Source organism: Pleurodeles waltl, chromosome 3_1, assembly GCF_031143425.1.
Source record: "Pleurodeles waltl isolate 20211129_DDA chromosome 3_1, aPleWal1.hap1.20221129, whole genome shotgun sequence".
NCBI classification, from domain to species: domain Eukaryota; kingdom Metazoa; phylum Chordata; class Amphibia; order Caudata; family Salamandridae; genus Pleurodeles; species Pleurodeles waltl.
Window position 1 is genome coordinate 1,176,725,096 of NC_090440.1, and position 15,632 is coordinate 1,176,740,727.

At 44.4% G+C, this 15,632-nt stretch overlaps 1 protein-coding gene across 5 annotated transcripts in view; it reads right to left on the reverse strand.

Moving 5' to 3' along the window:
• The window catches only part of TMEM45B (transmembrane protein 45B), a 272,895-nt gene extending 262,999 nt beyond the window's left edge, over positions 1 to 9,896 (reverse strand). For 3 of the 5 annotated variants that reach the window (XM_069224488.1, XM_069224483.1, XM_069224486.1), the window contains exon 1: positions 9,755 to 9,896. The gene's annotated coding sequence lies outside the window, so the exon portion shown is untranslated. The remainder of the gene's footprint in view (positions 1 to 9,754) is intronic. The other 2 variants (XM_069224489.1, XM_069224484.1) reach the window with 1 other exon arrangement.
• Between the last annotated feature and the right edge of the window lie 5,736 nt (positions 9,897 to 15,632).

Here is a 15,632-nt window from a genome sequence, read left to right on the forward strand (position 1 = left end):
ACTTCACACGTGTACTTCATCTTTCATTCCCTACGAGTATTTGTTTTTTCCTGATGGTGTATTTCTGTATTTTTCCATGCAACATAGGACTGTTATATAGTGGTACTGTAAACTGTGTTATCTCAGTTTCTTAGGGCAATTTGTACAAAAATAGGAATTGCAATTTCATAATTGAGATTTTTACTGAATCACAATTAGGAAATCACAATTCCTAATGTACAAAAACATACAAATTGTAAACAGTGATTCTTGAGAGGGTCTGTCTGTGACTGCTTTTTAATGAAGCAAAAGTTTTTTTTTTTTTAATACAGCTTGTTTTTCTTCAAGGAAAACTGGGTGCGTTTAAAAGAAACAATGAAAACTTCTAAGATTAATTTTTCAAGAGGCGGCAGTAGTTTCTTTGACCACTGCTGGTTCTTAAAAAATATTGATTTCAACATTAACTAAGGAGAAGGGATCCCCTGTGGGCCCCTTCCCATTTGTGAATGGTGTTAACACCACCCCTGAGATGTCGGTAGAAAAATTAATGTTTTGCGACTGTTATTTGTTCACAAAACATTCGTACACACCAGTACGTTTCAGAATTAGGAAGGGACGCTCTAAACACGCCCCTTTCAAATACCGAATTGCTAAACACAAAATGCGATTTGATATTGTGTTACAGAATCACAATTTGTGCCCTGTACATATGGAAAAGCATGTTTGTGATCAGTAACGGCCTGATTCTGCTAATCGGGCTGTTTCCAATCACAAAAATGCTTTTGTACATATAGCCCTTAGTGACTTCAAGTTGAAGGTATTCATGATGGAGCACAGATGAGAGCTCTGAGGAATGAGTTTCTCACAGTGTCTTTCAGTGGGTCATTAAGGTGTTCAGACTACATGCTCATCCAGTCCTTGGCCTTTCTGCAATGTGTGCAGAGCCATAGTCACACATGTGACATACTATAACTATTTTTCGTGAAAGTCTGAAGGGGGTGTATGCAGCTGTTTAAATATTGACCATGATAAAAAAGTAAAAATGCTCTGTTTACATGTGAAGAAAGAGAGATTTTATGTGTGTGTGAGAGAGAAAGCGCATGGTGAATAAGAGAGAGGACCAATGATGTATGGGCAGATGAGTAAAAAGACAATGATGAAGAGGAAGGGTATGACATGATCTATGAAGATGGGGAATTTTAGAAAGATGAAGAGATCAAAAAGGCTTAGGTGTCAAACAGTGAAAGACTGCAGGGGAAAGTTGTCTGAAAGGAAGAACGAGTGATTTAAAATCTGTAAGCGATTCACTTGTTAGCACATCTTTTTAACATTTCGTTTATAGTCTATATAGTGATATTCTCTGAATTGAAGCAGTTTCAGTTATTATTCACAATATTGGTGTTACTCTTCTACCTGATACTGCTAACAAGCATTGGCAAAGCCAAGGCTCTTAGCCTGTGGTCCAAGGACCCCTGGTCTGCAAGACCTACTCAGAGTTCTGCGACTGGCTTATAAAATTAAATAGTATTACATTTATTAAAGTAAAATGCGTATACAAATAAAAAAGAAAATAGAAAGTTGAAAACGTTATAGTTTTGATTATAAATTAAACAAAATATTTCAATATTTGATCATTTGTTTGGAATATACTTCTTTTTATATTTTTGAGGTTCAAATAATAGAAACTGCTTGGGCCAGGGTGTCTCCAGTTTCCAGTAATGACTCAGTGGGGGTGCCAGGATTCCAGTATTGATTCAGGGGGGTCCACCGCAGTCGAAAGATTAAGAACTGCAGTTTTAGATGGTTATATAACTTTAAAATGCATGCCTTTACCATGCACCCTTTTGCACGCAATACCTTTACCTTGGCACGTAAATAAATTGAAGTCAAACCCCGATTTCTATCTATCTATCTGTCTAGATATTTATTGTTTTTTTGGGGACCCCCTGCAAACTCCCTACCCTTTAAGAAAAAAAATTCATTTTTTTACTGGTGGAAGTCCCAACCCTCTTTTTGAATTACCCTCACCACCCTATACCCCTACCCACCATTAAACTCTAAAAATACCCTTATCAGCCCCTAAACATGGTTTAAGCCACACCCTTAATTTCATAGGTCACACCTCTCAAAGTTGTAGGATGGACAACAGGTTAAACGGATGCAGGAAAGGGGAAAGTCCAGAAGTGGACATAAGCCGGAGTGACTGAACAAAGGGGTTAAACCCCCTGACTGCATGCCTTTCTCTTTTTGCTGGGGTTTCTTTTGGCATGCCTGTATTGGGGACACCTCTGCAGATTGCTGCCCACAGCAGTGGTGTGCTTGAGAGAAGCATGTCATATATTAGCGAGAAGCATAAACACTTTAGATTTATTTTGGAAACTGTTTGTCTTTTATCTACTGTTTCTAAAAGGCTTTCAACTCATGTTTACAAAATTATTTCAATTCCTTTCGTGCCAGTAACCCGTTTGAGTTGAAAATCGTATGAGAGCCCAAATCACATGGGGGTTAGGATAGCGAAGCATTTAATTTGTTAAAAAAAAAAAAAAGTTCTTGGGCCCCATCAGGAGATCACTTCCTCCTGCACTGCCTATTGCCCCTGTCAGCGCTGCCAACTACAGGAACAACACAACTACTTTGTGAAAATTCTGACTATTCCACGTCCCAAAAGCTATAAGAATGGCTTTGGCAGCATTTTTTAATCATTTTTAATGCATATTGAATTAATGAACACCATTTGTTGTGCTTATCTCTAAACTAGGTAAAAAGTGCTACCACGTGGCAGACTGTCAAAAGTGCCAGTGTTGACAATTAAGTGTCGGTGCCCAGCACAGGAAACCACTGGCTCAAATTAACCACTGGAAGAGCGCTGCTCAACTGAGAAGTTTAGGGGTTCAAGTCTAGGGTCTTTGTGCCTGTTTAACATTGTTAATTCAGGGGGTTCACATTTCAAAGGGAGCAGGTATGATTTTTTTTCACAGCTTGGGCCATTGCCCGGTGCATGTATGGCAGGGGATGAAGGAAGGTCACAGGGAGTGGCACCTTGATAGACTGATGGGGAGTGCAGGCTGTACGACACAGATAATGGCTTTTGGTCTCTCCTCTCATCGTTAGTTTCAGGGACACATGGTTTTTAATATGCAGCGCTGTTGTTTCCAGTGAGTAAAGTACTTCTAATTCTACATACTTTAAAAAATGTTACCATAAGAGAAAATGTGTGCTGCCGTTACAGCGATGGCCCTTGACTGGGCACTGAAGTACACACAACAGAAAACAAGTTGGATAAGTTTACAGTGGCTTGTAACTTCTGCTTGGAAAACATGTTTGGACCTTTGCAGAATCCTAAAATGAACAGTAGACCAGTATCTTGGTCTCGTAAAGGCAGTATTTGGGGGTGCAATGAACAACCAAAGAGGCAGTGGAAAGCCCCAATGTACTTCTGAGACTCTTCGCACAAGCTTAGAGTGGCTGGAGAGAAGGCAGGTACATCTTCATCTCAATTGGCAGCTCCAGCGGGTGAGTGTTCATCACCTGTGGAAAGGGGGCAGGGTGTCTCGCAGGCAAACATTAAGGTATTCCACAGAGCGGTTAATACGCCACAATCATTGCCAGTGTTGATGTCCAATGAGTACCAGACTCCCCCATTGATGTATGGGGCAGTAGAAGGTGCAGAGCCCTCGCCTCAGGTAGGAGGTGTACAGGCTCTAGGGGTGGTGTTGGTGACCGGTGGGCATAGGCCACCGCAGTAGCAGAAGGTGCAGGCAATACGGCAGCCCTGGAGTGTGTCCAAGGAGAGCAGCAGGGGGTAACCACAAGCACTACAGCACCAATAGCAGTGCAGAAATGCAACTCCCAGTGGTGCCCCCGGCTCAGGGGTCACATCTAAGTTGCACAGTCCCAGCAGCCCCACCCAGTCAAGGAGCTGCATCTACCTCATTTGCAGCTGCATCCCAGAGAGCTATATTTTCTTCTTATGCATCCCACTTTGCTCACAGCTCCCCTATTGTGGGTGTTGGCTCTTTGGGATCAGTGGCTTTGGCACGTAGTGCAAGATGCAAGGGACAGAATTTGCAAAGACATGTTCTGTGATGTTTGTGAGCTAATCACTGTGGGACTGAGCGTGCGGAAGGGCCATTTGTGGAGGATGGCGGTATCGGCCAAAGAAGATTTGGATGAATAGATCCACAAGGAACAGAATAACAGGGTGTACTATCTATGGGGCAGCCTTGACAGAGAAGTTCCCAGCCTTAGCCTCACAGCTCATGAGTTACATTTCACTAATCTACAATGCATCAGTCGATTTTCTGGGCACATCCTGGTACCAGTATGACATGAAATTTAGGCAGATAAAAGCAGCATGGCCTGATCAGCAGGACATAAATCATAAATTAGTGGCATGCTGAATTCAGTTTGGCTCCTTGCTCAAATAAGGTGGGCTAGTCCTTTCAGTCATTTAAGCCGGAGGGGGTGCCTGTTGACAGTACAACAGAGAGAAGTGTCTCAAAGGCACAGTGTGCAGATTCAAGCACATTTGCTCTTTCTGTAGTGTCCAGGGACATCCTGATGTTAAGTGCTTCAGGAAGCATGCAAAATCCCAAGACTGGGCAGGTAAATTCTACTAAGTCCTCACAGCTAAAGATAAAATCTCCCATACGCTTGCATGTGCTTGCTCATTTGCTTGGGAGATACCCCAATGCACAAGATGCTCATAGTTTGTAGTACGGTTTTAGAGAGTGCTTTTGCATTCCATCAAACACATTGCCACTTCCCTGTCCCCCAGGAGCCAGAAATCAATTATTTTAGCATGTGAAATAGTCATCGAGAAGATCCTCAAGGGAGAGCAGGTGGGGAGTATGATGGGCCCATTTGATGCTCCATGGATGCTCCCCCATCGGTTTGGTCCCCAAGAAGAAAGTGGGCAAGATGTATTTTCCTGAGGGTTGATCTGTCAATGACTCTCTGGGTCTGGGCTTGCATGTAGTCTGGTATATTTCATTTGATCATGCAATTGATAAGCTTCAGAAGCTGGGCACTGGTGCAAAATCAGACATAGACTCTGCTTTCCAGCTGCTAACCTTGCACCTGATGACTTCCAACTCCTGGTATTCAGTTTTGAAGGAAAAGTTTGCTTTGACACATGTATGCCAATGGGCTGCTCCATTGCTTGTGTTCACTTGAAACCTTCAGTAGGTTCTTTGACCGGACAGCCAGGGATTTGGTGGGATCCAAGAACATGCTACACTACCTAGATGACTTATTTTTGCATCCAGTCAGAACCCAGGTATGCCAAAGTGTCCTTTGGAGATTTCATGAGAACACCCGGGCATTAGGTGGTTCACAAGCACAGAACAAGACGAAGGGTCTCACAGTGAGGCTGTTCTTTCTCCGAACTGAGATAGTTTTCAAGTAGAGGGTCTGTTTATTGTCTCAGGCCAAGGTCATGGAGTTGAAGCTGTCCTTATCACTGTAGGCAACCCTCCATAAACTGCAGATGTTAATCGACCAGCTCAATTTCAATCTCTGCACAATCCCAGTGGGGAGGGTGTTTTCAAAGAGTATTGCTAGGGCCATGTCCTGGCTCAAGGCCAAGCATTCATCACACTAGTTTGTCTAGAGAGGTGAGGGGACATCTACTTACATGGGCACTGTACTTACAAGATTTCAATGGCACAGTTATTTGGCCACAACCATCAGTCTGTAGTCATGAGCTATCACTATTTAATGAAGTAGCTGGGGGAGTGGGTTTTGGAGTCATTCTGGGTGACACTGGTGCATGAAGCATGGGCCACAGACTGGGCAGTGAGGGCCTTGACTAGGAATATCACTTTCCTTGAGCTCTTACCCATAGTGGTAGCAGTCCACATCTTCTGACAGCAGTTGACGCACAGGAGAATTGTGTCGGACAGTATGTCAGTGGTAACTGAGATAAATAATCAGAGTGGCCATAGTCCCTTCACATTGCACTTATTAAAAGACATGATTTGAGTTTGCTTGTGCCACACTATGCATTTTATGGCAAGGTATGTCCTGGGGTGGAGAACATGGTTGTTGACACATTGTATTGTTTCAAGTTGGCAGAGTTCAGAGCCCGATTACCGGAAGCAGGCAGAGAAATGACCCCATTCCCCAAGGATTTATGGAGACTTGGTTCTCCATTCTCTGGGACCTAGTGCTTGCATCTCTCACACCAAACACCAATAGCGCTTATGAGAGTGTTGTTAGAATTTATGCAGGGGATTTTCATGAGGGCAAGAGACAAAGTACAGATATTTAGAGCCGAGGGGCTATTGCGCTTCATTGAAAGGCAGTAGAATTCGAGTAAGACCCTTGCTGGGGAGTGCAGGCAACTGTCAGCTGTAGCTTTTGTCGCAGGGTTGAACAGGGCCAGTGACCCCACCAAGATTTTTCTAGACAAGGAAGCTGTTATGTTCTGGGAGCCTCACCATCTACCTTCTAGTCATAGTAGAAGACCACTTAATATTGGCAGGTTAAGTGCTGTAACTGGGGCACTGCCAAGTATATGTTTCTGCTGCTAAGAATCTGTGCTATTTAATCTGGCATACTCCTTGGTTTTTTTTGTGCTTTCAGGGTACGTGAACTTGTGGCAGGGCCCTAGTTGGATATGAAGACGGGTATTAATCTGAAGGACGCCATCCTCAGACACAATGGAGTTAACTTTAGGGTCAACAGTTCTAAGATGGATCAGCATGGTATGGGGCGTTAATGCATCTGGCAAAAGCACCCTGTGCACCCTGCTGTCTAGTAGCAATGATCAGAGAGTTTTTGGCACTTAGGTCCCAAGGGGGGCATCCAATTCTCTTGATACATGTGGATGGGACACCGTTGACTTAGTTCCAGTTTACCCAAGTATGCAGCTGTGCCATTGCATGGCTGGAAATTTGTCCCACTGGTTTCACCTCATATTCATTCAGGATTGGGGGTGGACACCAGCTGCAGCATTGGGTTTTACTCCTGAGGCAATTAGGTCAGTGGGCAGATAGAGGTTCAGCTGCTTAGAGCACTATGTTAGACCACACTTAGCAAGACATAGAGTTCCTCCTTTCACAGAAAATCTCTCTCCACCAATGTGGTATCTGTAATAGCGATTTGACAGAGGAATTCATACTTACAGGTGTGTGATTGGTTGTTTGCCTTTTCTTGCAGTGCAGTTAAGGATATGCCGGTGAGGGCACTCCATTATTCACAGAGTGGGAAAGAGTTTTAGTGCATCCAGTCTGGAGGTGGGGCAAGGGGAAGTAGGTTTGGAACATTACTGGCTCGGAGCTTTGGTGTTTAAACTCTTACACAGTGCTTGAAGAAGCACTGTCATCTGGGGCGATCCCAGTCCCAGGTGCATGCTGGAGGTAATGATATGCGCACAGGGAGTAGACCTGAAGTTAAGGATCACCAATTCATGGCCTTGTCCAAACTGAGATCTAAGGTGCCAAACAGCACCATTTTCTGGTCAGAGGTCATACAGTGTGCCTTCAGGTCCAATGGGGCAGAAAGTGTCCAAATGAACAAGTTGGTTAAGAAGCTCAAACACACTATCCTGAAGCACCTGTTTCACAAAGAGCTCGACCTCTTCATTCAGACAGCTTTTCAGGGCCATTGCTGTAGCAGCAGGATCTATGGCACGGGAAGAGCACGTTCGCTGGTAACCTCTGTGGCCTGTCGTGGAAATAAACTGAAAACAGCGATATACCTACATTGAGTATTGCCTTCTGGCTATTGGATATTCTCGACGGGAGAGTTGACTTTGAGCAGTGGACTCACTTGATGGGTAGGACTGACCTGCTGGTGGGCCATAATCTTCACCTGAGCCGGGGCAGGCAGCTGTTTGGAGAGGGGGGCTGACCTGCTGGAGTCCAGGCCCTCCAGCTCTATCCCTCTACCTCTGGGATGGCCCGAATTATTGTCATTTCATGGGTGTGGCCGGAAATGGACCACGGATTCCACTGGCACAGACAGTGCCGCGAAGTGGTTCCCTGGGTTTTCTTCTGACGAAAGTTGGAATTGTTGCTCTCTTTGCCATTTGGTACCACCAACTTGCAAGCTCCAGCGAAGGCTGCTTAAAAGGGGGGCGGAAGCAGTAACCTTACTTGCTGCTATATGTAAGGCGTGTCTTCATGTACAGGCTTTGATAATGGTCTGTCTGTTCTTGGGGCGAACCATGGGTGGTTTTCATGGGAGGGTCACACAGCGGTATTGCACAGTTGAGCGTACTACGTTCTTGCACGTTTATCCTCAGCTGCAGTAAAAGCCCCAAGTCAGACATCCTCGCCTCGGGACCCGTCCATGTTGTATCCCTGGAAGCACACACGCTTGATGCATGCATTCACGGGATAGGAGTCCTTGGGCGGCTTGGGCTCGGGGACTTATCATAAAGGTGCGAAGGCTCAGAAAGGGAAGTCAGTACAAGGTGCAGTTGCTGCTTATTGGTCCACGTTCTGAACATTTTCTACGATCCTCTCTGATTCACAGCTTTTAAACCTGGGCATTTTGTGCAAACCTCTGGTTTACAGCTTTCGCGCAAAGGGTGAAAACTTAACACAAAGCAACGCCCAGCCAAACAGGTACACAGCACACACCTGCAGCCTCTAAAACCAGCAGACGGTACGTACAACTCATTGATAGAGAAAAGAACGATTAGAAATATATATGTGAAAACAAAGCAGGCAAGTGATTTGTACAGAGAAAAAAACACTTCGTAATCAACTGCTTACAAAATAACATGCATTCACCTATACAGCGAAAACAGTGCTCATTTTATTATGGACGACTATCTATCCTTTTAATAAGGCACGAAATCCGAGCTATGGAGGAATGTGCTTTTTTGTTTTAGAAACAACAAACGAGGCTTTGCTCTGATATTTGCGAACAGGCAGCGAGTTTGTTTTATCGCCTTCACTGAATTGATTGGTGGGGGTGGGCGGGACACAAGCTATGATGCCAGTATTGATCGACGGAGCGGGGCGGAGATAGTGCTGAGGGGCAGGTGGACGCCATGACGAGAACTTTGCTTTTCGAGGTAGTCCTAGCCGGAACACGCCACCTTCCTACTTGATGAGGAACCGTATCACCGCCACTAGGTCAGCAGTCAGGAACTATGGGAGCGTCTCTCCCAGCAGGGCGAAGCACCCCAAGACCAAGAGCGGCATAAGATAATGGGTGCTTGGAAATCACAGCAGTTCAACATTCGGGTGGGGCCAGGGACGAACGGCGAAGTTGTAAATTACGGGTTGTGCGGAGATGTGGGATGTCCTGGTGGCACGGGGTAGCCACAGATCGGAAGATGGCATGGGGCGCCAGAAGACTAGGGATACCGGAGTACAAGGTGCACTTAATGACAGGTTTGAAAAGCAAGGACGAGGAGAAGGGGCAATACAGGGGAGATGGGTGCCCGCAGGTAAATTGTACGAGGAGAGTTGTAGTGGCTCGGACGGAGTAGATATATAGGCGAATGCAGAAAATGTATAAAGACGAGAAAATGAGGTGAGCAATGACACGAGGGTGGTATAGGTGTGTGGGGGTGGAGAAATAGGAAGGCAGGGAGCAGTTGGCAAGGGAGTAACCTATATGTAGGTAGGTGAAGGAAAGGAAACGTGAGAGACAAATATGTCGTGCAGTCGTGAGTTTGGAGCGATGGACGCAATGCCTGCTGAACTCAATCCAGATCTTAATGACGCATCCGTGCGGCTTCTCGCCTCCCCCAGTGCGCTCCCTTCTGCAGCCCGTAACTACAAGACTCCCATGTCAGTGGTACACCAGTACTCACCCCGCTTCTTAGTGCGCGTCTTCGTCCGGTTATGTATCTCTGGCACCTGCAGTCCTGCTCACCTGTCCTTGGACAGTAAGGTAGCGTCACAGGGGGCGTGGCACGGGGCGGTGGATGTGTGGGGGACAGGGACTGAAAGGAGTATGTTCTGCTGGGAGGGATCAGGGCAGAGGAACTGGGAGGAAGTATATCTGTTGGATGGCGAGAAGGAAGATTACAGTAAAAAAAATGGAGCATTCACACCTCAACCCTTCCTTGTCCCAGTCCTAGCGTAGTCTGGGGAGACATACATAGGGTGGCCAGACTTTCTGCAAGAAAAACCGGGACGGACATAGCCATAAAAATCCTACTAAATCACAAGGCATCATTTATATATATAAATATAATTTTTCTTTTTTTTTCTAACATTCTCTCTTCTTTCTATGTAGAGCTGCTGGGTCAGGCTGGTTGTCCCAGCCTTGAGTACCCTGACTCTGATTTACACCTCCTTAAATCCTGCTGTGCTGCTTCACTGAGAAGTGGCAGCACGACAGGAGAGTTTTAACCAATGAACTTCTGTTCCTGGTTTCTGAGAGGGCGGTTGAAATGTGAGCCTGCACAAAACCGTAATTAATGTGCAGGCTCACCCTCCCCTCCCTTAAAAACCGGGACATTTTTTGGTTTAAAAAGAAAGTGTTGGGACACCGGGACACTCCTTCAAAAACCAGGACTGTCTGGGCAAATCCGGGAGTCTGGTCACCCTAGATATACAGAAAGGGCCCGACCAAAGTACACACACTCCAGAAATAATGCAGGCCTGATTGCCCGGAATTCTTCTGTGAATCACCTGGTCAATAAAGCACCAAATCTTACCCTGTAGGTTTTAATGGCAAAATACTTCTCCCTCCTCGTGACTCTTCTTAAAAGACATCTGTCCCTTCCATGCTTTTTTATTCGGGTGAAGAAGCACTATTGGCTACTGGAGTACATTTCCAAAAACTTTGAGAAATCAAAGTACAGGGTACCAGAGTTACTTTTTGTAGGGCATTGGGTTACTGTTCGAGGGGAGGGGTAAGACTCTACTTAAGCAGCAACCACCATTCCTGTCAGGGTGAACTCATAAACAACTGAAATTAACTTGTGCTTAACCCTCCAGTAGCTTGGCACAAACGCAGTCAGGCTTAACTTAGAAGCAATGTGTAAAGTATTTATGCTGCACTTCAAACAATAATTAAGGAAAATACAACACAAGATAAATTCCACACTAATTTAGAAAAATTAAGCTGTAAATAAATTATTTGAGACCAAAACAACAAAAGTCCAATCATTAGAACCAGAGACCGAGATATGCAACTTTAAGGATTTGAGTGAAAATAGTGCCTAGAAGCACAAAGTGCCAACTGTGGTAATCTCTATATGCCAAACCGGTACAAAGTCAAATGTTCAGGCCAACCACTGGCCGGATACCAAAGGGGCAATTTAGCCCTGCTGTACAAAGTACCTTAAATCCTGGTTTGTGGAACGTCGCAAGAACCTGTGTCTAGGGCGCATCACGCAGCAGCGTTTCAGAGAAAGCTGTGTGGCTACGATCCAGAATCCTGCATAGTCAACTGGGATGTCTTTGATAGGAGTTTGCAATGCAAAGTCAGAGGGTGAGGGTGTGTCATGCAGCAGGTGATCCACAAAGCTGTGGGGCTACGATGTGAAATCCTGCATCATTGTCAGGATTCCATCAACGAGGGGCTAGCAATGCCAAGGTCTGCTATGCACAAGAATGGTTCTGAGGGGGCAATGGGCTGGAATGCCAGGTCTGGTATCAGGGATGTGTTGTGCTGCTACAGTTCTGAAGCGGAGCTGCAAGGCGATACATTGTGCTGCATCGGTTCTGCCCACAGGATCACAGTTGGGCAGGCAGTGTACCTTCAGGCCCACGTCCAAGGATCCAGGACAGGGGTGGCACAACTTGGGGAGCAAAACTCATTGCAGACAGGGTCCAAGTGCTGGGTTCAAGGTTGTTGGAGTCTTTTCTGTCCATGAGGCTCTGATCAGGAAGCCAGCCAATTAGCATTTGGAGTCACTCTGGTTATCCTGGGTTCAAGATGCAGGTCCCCAGACAGCAGGGCTGCAAAGTACCAGTTCTTGTTACATAGAAGCACAGCAGTTCTTCTGAGTCTTCTACAGGTCGGAGGTTTACTAAAGAGTTGATTCTGAGGGTCCACTATTTGTTCCTGGGGTCCACTTTGAAGTAGGAGAAGGTTCCTGGAGGTTTCCACTCTCAGGCGTGTTTGGAATTTCCTAACTCCCTGCCTGGTCTGAGGTTGTCTCAGGACACAAAAGTTTAGTGTCAAAACCCTTTTGTGAATGTGCTGGGTAGAGCCCTTGTGATGTGCAAGTGTGATGGGTGACAGCTCCTTCCCATCGTCAAGTGAGAGATGGACGATCCTTTTGTCCCACTGTCTGGGAATAATACACAAAGGCCAACTGCCAGCTACACAGAGTCAGGTGACCCAGGATATAGACTTCAGGCATCAAGTGGCTGGACAAGAAAATGCTATTTTTCTAAAGGTGGCATTTTCAGAAATTGTGATTTCAAATCTGACTTTACCATTAAAGAGGGCTTTAAATTACAATAATTTAGTCACCAAACTTGGTATTCCTACCCGGTCCCAATTACAAGCTATCACTTATTTAATGTAATAAGTTAACCCAATGTTATCATATGGGAGAGGCAGGCCTTGCAGTAGTGAAAAACAAATGCAAGAGATTTTCATTACCAGGACATGTAAAGCTTAAAAGTACATGTCCAACTTTGTAAATATACTGCACCCTGCTCTATGGGCTGTCCAGGGCCTTTGCGGATGACTTTGAGGAAAGGGATGTGTGAATCAAAGCCTCCTCCACGACCTTCACAATTTGGAGCCTTTGCTACCTTTGAACTTTTTGCAAGACAGAAAGAAACTGCAACATTTGAGAGTAGAATGAAGAAAGCAGTCAAGACTTTAGCGGAAGCTAGATGGGATACACAGAGAAAAGATGGAGAGCAGCCATTCTAGATGGAGTGAGAATGTTTCCAGCTATCACAGAGGAAGATGATGGGAGTATGAAACTTAAGGCAAGAAAGAAACAGACAGCTAAAGCAGAAGAGACAACAGATGAGGGTACAAAAACAGCCACATTTGACAGTGATTCAGAAGACGAGTTTATAAATCAGCTTTTAATGAATCATACCCCGCCATATCATTCAGTTGAGGCAGCAGTACAGAATATAGCCCCAAATGTGCCAACTGCTCCAGTTGCACAGAGCCCGATTCAGATAGTTCCAAGTACACCTGCCAAAACAGTGACACAAGTGCCCGTGGTTTATCCATCGGTTTCGACTGTCGATAAAGCACTCTACATTACAAGCCCAGCTCAGAATCAGGTAATGCCAAGTCATAAAGTGAACCAGATAGTGCAGACTTCTAATGTGACTACACCTGTGCAGAATTTTAATCAGAATCAGACCATGCTCATGTATACACCAGTGCAGACAGTATCAAATGTTACCCCAAGTCAAACAAAACAGACTTTCAGTACTGTTTTAAGAGGTCAAAGCACTGGAATACAAATTCCCCAGAACAAAACAGGACCGATTAGACCCAATGCATTAACAATTCCTGTGACAATAGGTCCAGCTGTTCCATTGTATACTTCAGGCAATCCTGGAAGTAATGCCCAGTCAATAAATGTCTCAACAGCCCCTGAAAAATCAGTATCTGCAGGGATGTCACCAAGGGATATGCAGAGATCAGTTTATTCAAATGATTCAGAGAGGGAGATGACAGCTTCTCTTATTTAACCTTAGATCCCTACACGAATAGCAGACCCTAACCAAATGTTAAATCAAGAAGGACCAGTCCTCGATGTGAGGTTTCTCCAAGGAACTCCACGTCCTCACATGCACACACCAAATCAGATTACAAGTGTGCATTGCAGTACCACACAAATTATGCCCCAGAGAAACATTACTAGTTTGCAAAGGTTTTCAGCACAGCAGTTAACTGATGGGGTAGACAATCCAAGCCCAAAAGGAGCAACAGGTGAAACAAATGGTAACATTAGGTTACAAGAGACACCAGAGGGGGACAGAACAGTGAATGTACCCAGACTGAATTTAGAATTAAATGAATTAATTATGGGAATGCTTGAGATGGAGCAATTAGAAACATACACAGAAGATAAATTGCTCTTCATGTGCAAAGATGTTACTCAAGGTGCAGAGTAGGCTGAGAAATATGAGGCAGGTTTAGAGAAAGCTAAACCCTTAAGAAGAAGTTACAGATTAGACTTCCGTCTCAAAGACCTATCAAACATGAAATCACCTGGAATGAGAATGCATATTAAGGACATTTTTACATACATCCAAACATGGTGAATATTCAATAAATGGGAAGGCAGATGGGCTAAGAAAAAAGATGAAAAGAAAGAAAAGCAGAATTTGTCTCTGGTTGGAGACAATGTCAAAATGATGTTGATGAGAGAAATACTAGATGGAGGTTATGTACATGTCCCGTTGAGGGTTGTATGTTGAAACAACACATGCAATTACTCTGCATTTTTTACAACAAATGTGTCATAACCATGCATTTCTTTACCACGCGTATCATTTCAACCACGTGCCTTGGGGAAAGCGCTGATCCTTGCAGCGGTATAATTTACTATTCCAATTCCAGTCTGTGCTACAGTAGAGAAAGTGTTGGACGTCAATGTCCAACACTGCTTTCCCTAAGGCATGTTGTTTTAATGGCATGCGTGGTAAAGGAATTCCTGGTAAAGTAGCATTCATTGTAACGGCCGAGTTCTAATAGCAGAGGGTGGTTCAGATGTCGTGTAAAAAGGCAGTTCCCCCACGTAGAGCAAAAGTGATATACTTTCATTCACAAATGATTACTAGAGATTGATAGAGAAGCCACTAGAGTGGTATAAACAGACAGAGAGGTCCGTGAAGCTTTCAAAATGCCTGTGGGAAGATTTGAACATTGTAGATCATTTTTTTTGACATAGTGGTTTAAACTGATTTGTGGGTTGAGTGCAAGCAAAGTATTGATTAGGCTGATTGTGAACCGCTAGGAGATCCAGTAACAGGTGCACCATCTGAAGAGGTGATGAAAGGGTAACATAAAGTGACTGAATTCCTAGAGAACAAAGTTTCCGAAAAAGATTGTGATTGGCAAAAGTTTGATAGGACAGCACAGGAAACAAAAGAGTAAATTCATACTTATTATGAGAGATTGTTGCAAGCTTTCAAACAGCACAGTGGTTGTGAAACCATTGAGCCAAAAGATATGTGTAATTTTTTATTTAGATTTGTGAGACGATTGAAGCCTGAGGTTAGAACCGTGATTCAGCAACATTTAATTTGTTCGCAGCACAAGCCCATTTTTGGCTTACTGCAGTATGCAAGGTACAGTAGTGACGAAATTGTATTTAAATAGAAAAAGTTGAAAGAGAAATGAGTGGTAATGAAATTGAAATCTTCTCAGACAGGAAATCAGAGCCGTCAGTGGATGGTGAACACTAATGGAATGCAAGGTGTGCAACAGCAGGTTAACAGTATGCCTCAGTTTAGGGGTAGAGGATGTGGTGTTCAGATAGATCAGAGTGGAGATGTGATCGATGTGCAGTAAATGAAGAAAATGCAGCCATGTCATGCATGCAGAAACTTTAGGGATTGGAGATAGGAATGCCCTTATAACAATGTGAATAATTTGGTGCAGAATGGTGGTGTTGCTCAGACTGTTAGCAATGATTAAGTTCAAATTCAGAGAATTTAAAGACTCCAGTCCAAAATGTGACTGCTTCCACAGGAATACAGCAAATATAGGTTCCACAACAGATGCAGGTCCCACAACAAATGCTG